Source organism: Phyllostomus hastatus, unplaced genomic scaffold, assembly GCF_019186645.2.
Source record: "Phyllostomus hastatus isolate PE091 unplaced genomic scaffold, TTU_PhHast_1.1 phas_contig_254, whole genome shotgun sequence".
Classification (NCBI taxonomy): Eukaryota; Metazoa; Chordata; class Mammalia; order Chiroptera; family Phyllostomidae; genus Phyllostomus; species Phyllostomus hastatus.
In genome coordinates this window covers 657,150-670,674 of record NW_025333810.1, presented here as the reverse complement: position 1 = coordinate 670,674, position 13,525 = coordinate 657,150, and positions in this window count along the sequence as shown.

The following is a 13,525-nucleotide window of genomic DNA, read 5'->3' as shown; positions in this document are numbered from 1 at the left end:
TCACAGATTGGTAAGGCCCTGTTAACACAGATAATAAAAATTTCAGACTCCTTAAACATGAGGGAGCTTGGAATTCCACCCTTAATAAGGTGTTAACTATATGGATATACTACAAAAAAATAGGTACTTATATGAGGCACAGTCACCTAGTGTCTGCTTAATACATATCTGATGGATGGATGAATGAATGAATGACTACTGTGTCTCTGAAAATTCACTTACTTATTTATTCAACAAATAATCGGTACCAACTATGCACCAGGCACTGTTCTAGGCAATGGGGATACAACCTTGTGCAAAACAGACAAAATCCCTGCCCTCATGGAGTTTACATTTTGATAGAAAGAGAAAATTAACAGAATAAGTAATATACTTAATATATAAGAAAGTCATAAAATGATGAAAAAATAAAGCAAAGAAAATGTATTGGGAGAACTGGATATAGTTTTGCAGTTTTAGATAGGGTGGCAAAAAAAGTCAATGCTTTTAAAATACTAACCATGGCAAAGATTTTTTCACTTGCTATTAAACATTCAAAATTATACCCCTATATGTGCAGTAAATTTAGCCAAATATATTCAATTAATATTATTGGGTATATTTTATATCTGGTATTGATGAAATGTGATTTTTCTAGACCATTCCAGAATGAATTTTTGAAAATCACAAAGCATGATAGAAAAATAGTACACATCTTACAAATCACTACAGACAGGACTAAATCATTTTTGTTTTGCTAATTTATATCAATGTATAATACATCAAAACTGGATGTATCTCAAACAAAATCTAAATAAGTAAGTAAAATCCATCTGGAGCTTTCTTGAAAATAATCTCCTTTTGCAGATCCCTGCTGTCATGTGCGACTCCAGGTGGCCTGAGCAGCACCTGGGGGCAGACGTGGTGACGGGGTCTGTCACCTGCACACAGCCCTCTCAAGTGCCAGCAAAGGAAATCATGATGCTGAGCACTTAAGGCCACCAAGCAGATGAAGTAGTTTTGATTGTTTTTTCCTCTCTAAATTGTGAACACACACTAATGAAAACCCATTCAATACTAAAGTAAAATAATTTCACAATATCAAAGCCTTAAAAGTGAATGCTATGGAGGTAGGATTAACATTTAGATTATCACTCAAGACACACCATCTATAGCTAATTCTACATGAATGATGATAAAAAGCCCTATTTGTTTTCTCAGGGTTCTAAGGTATCAGTACAGGTACCAGCCTTATCAGTACAGGTATACCTCTGAGGTACTGTGGATTCATTTACAGACCACTGCAATAAAGCAAATATCACAATGAAGCAAGTAATAATTTTTTTTTGCTAGTGGAGGGTATTATCTTTAATTTCTTAAGAACGTAACATCTGAAAAATACAAGAAATAAAGTGCAGTAAAACAAGGTGTACCTGTAACTTAGTAGTGTGAATTGCACTTTGGGCTCAACAAAAATGTTTAAAGCATTTCATTTTCTTCATTTTTTATCATCATTTGCCCCCAAAAGAAACTTTTATCAAGCTTTAATTCCTTGAACTTGTCTTCATTTGTTCATTGCTTCCTACAATGTGTCCATTTTGAAAATATATATTAGAAATTATTTTTTATACTAGGAATTAGTATTTCCCTCCTTTGTCATATATTTAGTTGCTTTTCTGATTTTAAATTCATTTTCACACACAATATATGGGTGCATCCTGATAACACAAAATGTACAGCTTAGACATTTAAAAATATATCCCAAACTTGCCTATCTGACCATGAAGCTTTCTAAATTTATTTCAAAAAGACCATATGTTTACTACTTAGGAGCTCTATCAAGTTCTTAGTTACAATCAGGCACACAGAGAACTACCCAAATAATAAGAAGTGAGCCGGTCACTCAAGCACGTTGTCTCCGCCCCTTTGGCTCTTTTCAGATGCTGCACATAGTCTAACAGCTAAATGTCACAGTTCCGTGCCCAAGGCATCAAGGACTTTCCTGGCACCAACCTGCCTACTTCAGAATAAGCAATATTTCAGAGTCATCAGAATTAACCATCCACTAAATTCAATTTCATAAGGCTGCATCATCCTCAGTGTCTCACCTTCATGCACAATTTATTATGACTTCATATGAAAAGCTGAAAGCTCAGAACACACATATGCTATCAGATTCCTAAACAGAAAGCCCTTTTCTTGAGCAGTTTTAGACCACGGATAGCAGCTCAGACTGTAACTGGGTGTCTTCAAGGAGCATCTGACAGGGTTCACACTGAAAAAGAGATTAAAGACCAAGTGTCAGGATTTACCAATTGTGAGAAATCCCTGCATTCTCCTTCAGCCCTTCAGCACTGACAAGATGAGAAGCTTCAAACAAGGACTCCCAGGGCCTTTCTGAAAGCCGACACAGTCCCTGGCTCTCCTGAAGCTCCCGGCACTCACGACACTGCAGAGAACATGCAGGGAGACAGGAACTGCCTTAGGTGATTTCAAAGTGGGGCTGGAAATGCACCTAATCTGCAGTTATGTCTTTTCTTAACTTATTTTTTATTATTTTCTTCTGTTTTACAAGAAAGAAAAACAACAGGCACTGCAGTGCAGATAAAAATTGAGAAGGGAAATGAAGAAACTTTCAGTAGGGATTGTCAAGTAAAATCTAATATTAGAAACATTAACAAGATGCAGCACTATTCTGTTGGTGGCTAGTTGAAATGGTGCATCTTGGGTTATTTTGAATTGAGGAGAAAGTTTATTTTGATGCTTCATAAGAAGGCCCTAGTTGACATATGTAGGTGATACAGATACAAAACTCCCACCATGAAAAAAACAAGAACTTTAAGGATGGGGGAGGGGAATTGAATCCTCTCTGTGAACTGACCTAATCCTTTAGGATGGTCACTTGTTACCAACTAAGCATGTGTGCTCATCTTATGAAAGGGCTATGTTTTCCACAGGAAGAGCAGAAACCAACCACAAGAGGGTTATTTTCTCAACAGTACACATAGGTTTCTGCATTGGGCAAAGGCAGCAGGCCCCCACCAAGCCAGAGGCTTCCAGCAGTGCTGACGCCCTGTTGTGGTACTCTCCCCAGCCTTACACACTGAACAATAGCTCAGATCCATCACAAGGTCACTTGTCAGTGCTCCTCGGTTAAATGTGTCTTTATCCTTAGAGAACAATGGGAATTATAGGAAACTGGTGGCCTCACATCACAGAACTATAAATAGTTGCTGTTAAATGCAGCCCTAAGTTTTTGTTTCTGAATTTTAAAGTAAAGTTCATATTTGAGAGAGAGTAGTCATCTACTGGTCAGTTTGTGATGCTCAGTGATGGCATCTTATCTAAGTGATTAGGGATGTATTTAGTTTCCAATCAGACAAATCACCAGCTCTCACCAGGAATTTTAATCAGGATTGCTTGCTGTGCGGAGATTGTCCCCAGCCAACAGAACGTTACTGACCTTTCCTCCACAGGAAATTTAAATTTGTATCATTTGACTGGTTAGGATTTCTGCCATTTCCCTGTGGATCAGATTAGAGATGAACTTTCAAGTTCGGTCATATGTTAAAAACACAGACACATAAACTGTGAAAAGCCAGAAGCAGAATGATGTTTTTCCCCTGATGCAAAGGTCACTGCTTTTTTTTCTCATCCATTCCAGCTGACCATGGCCCCCACGCTTACTGCCCCCATTTAGGGAACTTTGATTAGAAAACAGCCATACTCATGAATCCTTGGCATGCTCACTGCATGAAGATTACCTCTTATATTTAATTTTTCTCTCTCATTTGTTTGAGAAAGGAAAAATTAGCTGCCTTGTCACAGGCTAGAACAGGACAAAATGTATAAATGAGATTAAATTTATCAGAATTTTTCTGGTTTGGTCTAGAAAGTTCCTGCTTGTACCACTAAGGGAAAAAGGAAAAAAATCCCAAGTAAATATTCCTTAGTGGAACTTGCTGCTCTCAAAATAAGCAATTGCAGGGTACAATCTCATAAAACTGCTGTGTCATCACATATTAAGTAGGTCAGGAAGTCACATAGAAAACAGATCCCCTACCCCAATACAACCAATCACAGATAACTTAGGAAAGCTACTTACCATGATCTCGGTATTAAATTAGCAATTGGTTTTATATTTCTAAAAATTATGTCATAAATTGTTATAGCTATGAAACACAGCAATCTCTAGGATCCCACACAAGGTTCATTTAATGACTGAGGACTGAGAGAGGTTGGACGCTTCCGCCCTAGAGTTATACCACACGTGAAGCAGATTTAATAGCCGAAAAGAGACTTCGGACTAAAGCTTTATTATACCTTATTTAAAAGATCATGTGATCCAAAACCAGGTTCAGCCTACATTTCCACCTCAATACTTAGCTTCTAAATTAATTTTCACTATAATTTGTTTCATCTGATTCCATGAGTATACACCTTTAATTATCACTACATATCAGAAAATATTTAGAAAGTCTACTAACCTTTTGTAATTAACCTAAACATCTAGGTTTAGAAGCAATTTAGAATTGTTTTAATGTTTATAAATTACTCCGTTAATTTTGCAATCTGTATATTGCATGCTTTATAGCTTAGTCATGGATGGGCAGAGTTTTTTATTTGTTTGTTTTTAAAGATATTTAAATCAGTGGCTTAAAGACTGTTTTATCTTGATAGGCAGGTTTGACTAAGCATTGTTTTTCTGAAGTGTCTTTATCGCTAAAGTGAGTTACCATATTTTGCTGTGTGTAATGAGCATTTTTTTGCCCAAGTTTTTGAGGGGAAAAATAAGAATGTGCATTATACGTGGGTAGTACCTGAAATACTTGTGTTTTGTAGTTACTTGTTACATAATATTTCTTGTACCATAGTATGTTCAAAAATAAATGCTAAAATTCCTTTATAATACAAAAAAAACAAGAATCTAAATATAAACAAATAATTGACTTAAAAATTAAAATGAAAGATTTTTTTCCTGAAAATTTGGGCCAAAAACATGGGTGTGCATTATACACAGCAAACTGCGGTGTATATGTATGAGAGGAAAATCACTTCAGAATTCAGCTAGGAGCAAATACACGATTGCTTGACACTCTTGTTGGAGACACGGGTCAGACTAGACATCAGCCATTGCACAAAACCAAATAGATAAGATATCTTGAGAGATCAACTTGTTCTTCATAGCAATAGAAAATGCCCAAAATTGTTTTAAAACTGAGTTTTTCTGATGTGTGACATGATATGGTATTATTTTAATGATACAAAAGTGAGAAGTGAATAAAAATAAATAATGCAAACATCCTTCATTATATGCAAAAGGTAAACAATGTGTCTCTTTATCATAAATAATCTGAAAAAAGAAATCAGTAACCATTGCACCAGACACTGTGCTAAGCCCCAGAATTCAATTCTTTCCATTGTATATTCTGCTGCTTAGTTTCAGGCTGACCTGGCTCCTTCCAGTCCTGCATCCTCCAATTCAATGAGCAACCAGTGCTGAAGAGCTAAATTGCATGCAGAATAAAGATAACTGCTTCCCTAAGTTCACCTTGCTCTTTCCCTGGAGGTTTCCTCCACCGCCCTACCCTGGGAATTCTGGGTAGGACACTTGGTCCCTCTCTAAATGATTACAAGAAGTGCCCGAGCTAAAAGGTGCCTGCAAGGGGTTTTAAAATCATTCTGGCATAATTATCCTAATCAACAAAAACCAACTACAGCTCAAACTTGTGAGAGAAAAAGACTGTGTGGGAGTTAAATGAATTAAAGCATGAGGTCAGGCTTTTAATAAGGTGCTCCAGATTCTATCACCTTGCTCTAATTCTTGCATATTTCAGCAGTCATGTTTTTTTGTGTGTGACTTCACAGAAATAACAAGTCATTTAAAAAGTCCTGAGATGGTTACAAAAGTACTGTTGACACACTGTGCATCCACATAAAGCCCATGGCACTGAACACTGGGGTAAAGTTGGAAGGCTGCAACTGGAAAGTTATTTTTATGGTGAGGGCCAGAGGGAAAGGGGTGGGGGCTGGGTGGAGGTGGGTGAAGCAGGGGAAAGAGGGACATCTGTAATAGTGTGAATAATAAAAATAAAGTTAAAAATAAATAAATTAATAGACAAGTTATTTTTAACTCTGAACCGGGTGATTTAAAAAGCAAAAAAGGAGGTGAGTATTACTGAACCAACTTAGAATTTGTTTCTCAATGTCCACATTGATTGCATTGCTCCTTTCAGTTCACTAAGGGTTTTAACAGATCTAGAGTAATTATCCCAAAAACCTCACAATAGGCCGACCTTAGCATACCATACTGAGGCCTTTTATCCACACATTTCTCCAAATATTAAGTAAAATTATTTATTTATAAAGATACTTCATCTCTTTTAAAACAGTAATTTCAAGGTTTCCTGAATAGTACTTCAATGATAGCACATAACGATTACCAAGTTGTCTGACAGTAAAACTGTTGTGATGACCCAACTCCATGATGCCTTTGCTGATATGTGCTCAAAATAAAGAGAAAGCAGTATTTAACTTAAGGAAAACTCATAGGCTTCCTGAACCTTAACTGTCACCCTTAAGAGCTAGCTACTAAACTTGGTTTATTTTTTATTAAATTTATTGGGGTGGCATTGGTAATAGGATCATACAGGCTTCAAGTATACACTTCTGTGATATGAGATCTGTACATTGCACTGTTTTCACTGTCATCCTTAAGAGTCAGCTACTACCTAATTTGGTTGAGAGTCAAAGCATTGCATGCACACACAATAGGTTCTCAATAACAGAGTCCAAATAAACCTAAGCAATCTTAATTTAGGAAATACTCAGAGGAAAATATATATATATATACTCTCTAATGGTGACTGATTTCAATGCAAGACACAGAATGAGTATGAGGCATGGCCCATACAAGGCAGGCCTTGAGAAGAGGCCACAAGACGTCCCAGGTGTGCTGAACACAGGCTGTGGATTGGGAGTTATTCATTAAACAGCCCACATAAAGAGGCTTGTTAGTACAAATTTTTAATGGAGCAACGCCACACACAGAGGGTTGTTATAAAATCTGATTATGTATCTAAATTCGTATGAATGGAACACTGCTTTGAAGAGCCTTTAGGAATAAAATGTCTTGAGAATTTCTTTAATTTCAAAAAATCCAATAACACACTCACAGGGCCCATTTCCACCTCAATTTTCCATTGATTCAATTGTTTTTATTAAAACTAGCAGCTGCAGAGGTATACTGAATGCAGATTTCAGCCAGACAGGCCATTTTACTGTTTCCACTTATAACCAGATAAGACTCGATTTTTCTAAAATTTTTGCTAATTTGTCTATCTCTTAGATATATCGCAACGCCTTAAAGGAAAGAATATCATTTTGTGACTATGTCATAGAATGAAGAATTCTACAGTTATACATAAAAAAGACAATTTTTTTTTAACTTCAGAAGCTATGAAAAACTAAGCTGTACCAGTCAGAAGACATTACTGGAAAAAATACTGTAAGATGCCTGATAATTTCTTTATGAAAAACTAAGACAAGTTGAATTCCCAATAGTCCTTGTCAAAGTCAGTTTGCTCAGTGGCTCGATGACAAACAAGGGCATTGTTAGCAACTCCAGAAAACTTCAGCAGAAATAGTTGAAAATTTCCCCTCTGGGCTCTCAGCTTACCCTAGGCAAATCACAAACAACCCTGTAAACAAAAATACACACTAGAAACCAGACCAGACATTGAGGTGACAGCAAAACAAGTCTACTGGAGGGATGTAAATAATTGCAGGTGTTGGTACAGGTATGTGTTTTCTTCTCCATAAGGAGAGTACAGAAATGATAAACATGAATGCAGGTTGTGAATGAGGATTCCATATTCAGTAAAAGTAGTATGTGTGCCTTATGGGATGATAGCTGTAGCTAACTGTGGGAAAGTTAACAATGGCAAATAATTGTTGAGTGCACTATGTGGTATAGTTTGATGAGAGCCAGCTGGTCCTAAAGATGGAGAGAGCCACGTGTGGGTTTGTTTATCTGACGGAAGCTACTTGGATGCCACCCAACCCTGTGCCTACAGAACACGGGGTCCAATCTGGCTCTTAGAGGTTGCATCAGCATCAGGAAAGAGGGAAAGGAGAGAGAGAGAAAAGAAGGAAGCCAGTCTCTAGACACTTTCAGGAGTTGGCATTTATCCCTTTGTTGCCAAAGTTTCTGGAAACAAAGTAGATGAGAACATATTCTCTTAAAAATTAGAAAAAAAAACTCAAAAAAGTCTTCAAATGATTAGAGATGGCTCCCTGCAATAACTGTAGAAAAAAGAAGTAGAAAGTTCTGCAGTGTAAAACAGTATCATGTTCTTAAAACACAGGACACTAATAACCAGGCCATTCACGGTTTCAGAAATAATGGATTCTGAAAGTGGGATAGTCAGCAAATGTGTCATCACACGGCTCAGGAGCCCCTACCTGAAAACAGGATGCTGCACAAGGAAAGGTCCACAATACAAACTTCAGAAACCTATTGGGACAGATGAGTTCTGTTCTGGTGTCTTTTATTTCCCAGATTTACGAAGTCCTCATATTAGGAAATAGAAAGCAAATCCAAGAAATTTTAAAACTACTGCACTGGGTAGAAATTACTAACAAAGAACTGCAGAATAAGAATCAAAATAAGGCGCCCGTATATATCTAAAAATGCTCTTTATCTTTTAATCTTGCTAAATCTGAAGCCCATGTTCAAACATTTAATAAGATAAAGTTCCAAGAAAGTAAATTAGACTCAAAGAGAAAAACTTTCATGTTATAATAGATGTAGCTGTTTACATTAGTGATTTCCAAGCTCTCTGGTCATGGTGTGTTTTTTTTGTTGTTTTTTTTTTTAAGTTTAAAAGCTTGACTGTATATCTCCAATATACATATATTTATTTATTTATTTTATGCATTCACTGCATTTGTTACGATGTACATGACAAATAAAAAAATTGAAAGAAAAAACTAACAAATGTTTTTAAAGCGGGTCTAATACTTCTTTCCCAACCCAAGTGGGTCCTGTTCTCACCGCTCACAGTGTTAGCAGCCCACTTCAGACAACATGAGATTATCGGCTCACTCCCTGGGCTGAGGGACGACATACATTCATTTGCTCATAACTCCCTGTCTCACACATACACGCTTTGAGATTTCACAATATTATATGCAAAATACTTAAATTTTAAATATTACAAATAAAAGCACTATTTCTATTTACTATTTAGAACCCTTTTAATGCAGTTGTGGGGAGAATAAAGACACAGCAAACCAGGGGTTTCAAAGATTGTTTTTATTACTGCCAATGGCTGCACTTTATTCACTATGTGACAGGCATTGTATAATACATACATCACGATACATTATGTCTAGTTCTCACAGGAATTATAAAGTAGGAATTAGGTTTCCCGTTTTATGAAAAAGTAAAGCTAAGGCACATGATCAACCGTATCCTGTAAATAAGTAGTGAAGCCGGGGTGGGTGAGACTTTAAATCACACAAAATCAGGATTGTCACAATTACAGAACCTCATGTGAAGGGTCAAGCCTTTCAGGCTTTTCAATATCTATTTCTTAATTTATAGCTAGCTCCTCAGAGCAGAAAGAGGGGAACAGAGAAATAAGGCATTGACAATTAAAAATTCTTTAGATTAAAAAATAGTAACAGCCCCCAGTTATCCCCACCTGCTCCTCACCCTCTACTGTCCCAGCAGTTTTTAAATCCTAGAAAGAGGTCTGCAGCAGAGAACTCTGGGCATGGTTACAGTGGTTGTACAGACTTGGCCCAGGGTAAGTTTCTTCTGATGGAGCTTCCAGAAACCTCAGAGCCCCATGGACACTGTGTTTTCAAAAACAACATCCCCTCATCTTAAAACAGGTCTTGTGAAGGGTAGGTTTTGGAGCATGCGGAGCAGGGCGTTCTGTCCAGCCTGGGGAAGACCAAGAGCAGTGGAGAGAAAGCAAGCTGGACTCCTTCCCCACTCATCTTTGGGCTGCATGCACGGCAGGGCATCTTGGACTCTCCCAACACCCAGAGTTTCCAGCTTGTTCCGGACTAGGGCCTGAAACCGGACACTTGGTATCCAAAAGCTCATTCCTCTTCCAGATGTGTATGCAACTAATATCTGTGAGAACTCTGGACTGCCAGAGACCCTCAAAAACAAGAGGGTCCTTGAGGCTGGAGAAGTTACTTTAAGGTTAAAAAGGTTGTTGAATTAGGAGAAATGCTGACTATATTTGTCAGTTTAACTATCATGATTTGAAATTTTACTGCTAAATTCTTCTCCAGAAAACGTGGGTCAAACTCAATAATTTTCTTTCCTAGAAACTTTTATTTTTAGAAAGATATGACATACATCTGTCCAGGTTGATTTGGATAGCAGGAAAAGTAGAATGGATGAACCTTGAGATCTGTTCCAGTTTTATATTCCCAGAGAGCATTCTCTGTGGCCTCAGAGGCCCTCACCTTTCTACCCACCTAGCCACTCCTTTTCACCCTTTCAGCCCATGCATAACTTCTCTGGTGAAGCCTGACCTCCATATAAGTAAAATTAAAAAATCTTAAATCTAGGTTTGTCAGCAGCACTCATTTTAAAATGCAACTATTTGTTCTTGACTGTAAATCAACAACTGATAGTCAATGACTTATCACTGTGCTGGCACATAACATAATCACAATGAATAGTTGGTGGTGGATGAATAAAGGTTCATCATTAATTTGAAGGAGCATCAATTTCTACAAATACAGTAGCTTGGTTCACTAGATGGTCCTATATCAATAAAAATGTGTTTTTATATACTTTTTATAAAATTCATCACAGCTCTCTGAGCATTGTTTAGAGCCTCCTAAGGCTACACCTTGGGCTGTCAGTCCACAAAGGCACCCTCTCCCATCAATGGTCAGACTATAAATCTAGGGTCACAGATGAGGTAGCTCTCACAGCTTTTCTATTTCACCAATTAGGAATTATAAATTGCAGCATTTCCTGTGACTTCTACATAGAGCAACCTGGCCCAGTAAGGAAGTCATGCTTCCCATTGTTTATTCTCTGGTATCTCTATTCTAGTCAAAAGGATCCTCAAAAAAAAACAATGAACAATTTCAAGAAAATGTGAGAAAAAAACACTAGCCCCATCTATTTCACTGAGGGCTTGATCCAGCAAGCATTTAAGAAATAAATTTCTGGGGGGAAATTTATACCCAATATAATATCATATTCCCTTTTCTTCTAAAAAAAGTCACTTTGTCATGTGTAATGAATTTCTGTTGAATTATGAATGGATTACTTTACATGGCCTAACATAAAACAGTATTCAAACCCATAAAGATCTGCAAGCATTTTTCCTTATAACCACATCAATTTCTTATTAGATGAGCATGACATTAAAAATACAAGAAACATTCATCAAAAATAACAAAACTCAAACTTTATTATAAATAGTAGAAAGTAAAATACAGAAATCTACCAACTAATGCAGGGTTATAACCAGTCATTTCAAAAGATCTACATTGGGAAACTTCTTGAGCAAAATGCTTTTCATATAGTTTAATTTCTTATACCCATTATGTCAAGAATACAAATTTTTAAATGTACTTCAGACCCTAAATAATTAAAGTAAAACTTCTCTGTCATTTCCACTGCCGCCCCAAGGATGGAGGGCAGTGTAAAAGAAAAAAATCAACTAAAATATCCATTTATTTATTCCCTCATAGCTCTCACCTGGCCTCACCACCAACTCCCATATTTCAGCTCTACACCTCTATCTTAACTCTTCTAGAAAGTGGGTCAGTCCAACTTAGCCGGCCACCAAGGAAAACTGGAAGTAGCCACTGACCGTTGTCAGCATGCCTTGCTCCTTCTCAGACTCAATCATTTTGTTAAGATTTTGCCCTCTGGTATTTTTCATCTCCTAGACTTTCCTATGAAAGGATTTTTTTCTCTTTCTACACAGACCAGCAATGTTAGTGAGCACATCCAATAAGCTGGCCAGAGTACTGAAAAAAAACTGAACAAGACAGTTCTTTCTCAGATTTCAGTCCCATAGGATTTAAAATCTGCCCCCTTCTAAATTTCGATTTCTTCTACAAAGCACTCATTTGGCATTTAACTTCTGCCACCTGCCCTCCCTCTCCCAGTGTTTCTTCAAGAAGCACATCCTGGAAAGTGAAGAAGATTTTAAGTCCTTTTGCCCCCAAAGTGCCTGCATGTGTTTAGCAGGCTCATTGTGGGTGATGGTACTGGAGCCCATCCTCCCCTGCTCTCTAGTTAGAAGAGAGGGCCCAGAATGGCCTCTTCCTCGGAAAGGTTTAGACCATTTTTCAATTCACACTATAGTCTATTGCAAGGGGGTGTGGTGGGCAAACAGGTTTTATCATCAGTTTAATGCTGATCAGTTCAGCAGCAGCTGCTCTAAAGGGCCGGTTTAAGGAAGATAATGAGGCCACATCTGGACTCAGAGTCTGCACATGGGTGGACCACAGGTGTCTGCTGCATGCCTTGGTGAGGTCCATGGTGGTACGCACACTCGGCGTTTGCCATCTGTGCTCTAATCACAAAAAGATCTGAATTTCAGTTAGTTCCTTTGCTAATTGAAGTGTTAGGCCAAAAACAGACAATTCAGTGTTCCAAATATATGCCCATGGGTAATCCTTTTACATAAAAGTTTAGTGAAGAACATTCCTCCTTTGGTGAACCAGACTCTCGGGTCAGCGTCAGAGGCCCAGTGGTCCCTCCTCTCGCCATGGCACACAGGAAGAACGTTCTCAAGAGCATTCAGCAGAAACTTTCAAAGTGCTGCTAGCTTTTCTACAAAGGCAAAAGCATCAAAGCTCTCAACTCCAAAAGCCGCCCCAGGCCAGGTCACTTAAGGATCTGACTGACTATGTAGCTACTCTTTTTCATTCCAGTAGATGCTGCTGCATTCTTCTGTTTAAAGAGTTCCCCTTTCTCATCCTGCATTCTCCCCAAAATCTGTACATCAGACACAACCCCAGGATCAGGGGTAACAACATTTAGGAGATATGGTTTCACACTTTTTCTCTTGCTAAGTCATTTCGCAATAGCGTGAATCCAAATTCATTACCTCCACTACACTACAGAAACAAATGGTCCTGGGGGCTCAGAAAACTCAATGACAAATCAAACCCATTCTTTTGATTTGTTTCTAGTACTGTTCTCCTTGGCCAGAAAACCCCTCATTTTCTTCTAATGTAAAATATCAAAGAATGCACTTCCTAATTCTTATTTTAAAAAGCACATTACACAGTGTAGTGCATCATTAAGTGCTGACAACCTCCACTTCTAGCTTTCTAATCACATTTATTATATTTCCAAGGCAATCTTCATCAATTTTCATTTCTCTAATCAAATTATATTGTTGAAAAGCCAATTTCACTTAATACTTGCTGTCTTCTCTGCAGCACAGTATGGTACATCCTTGCCCTCTCTCCACCCCAAATCTTTTAGAGCGGCAGTCCCAAACCTTTTTGGCACCAGGGACTAGTTTCAAGAAAGACAATTTTT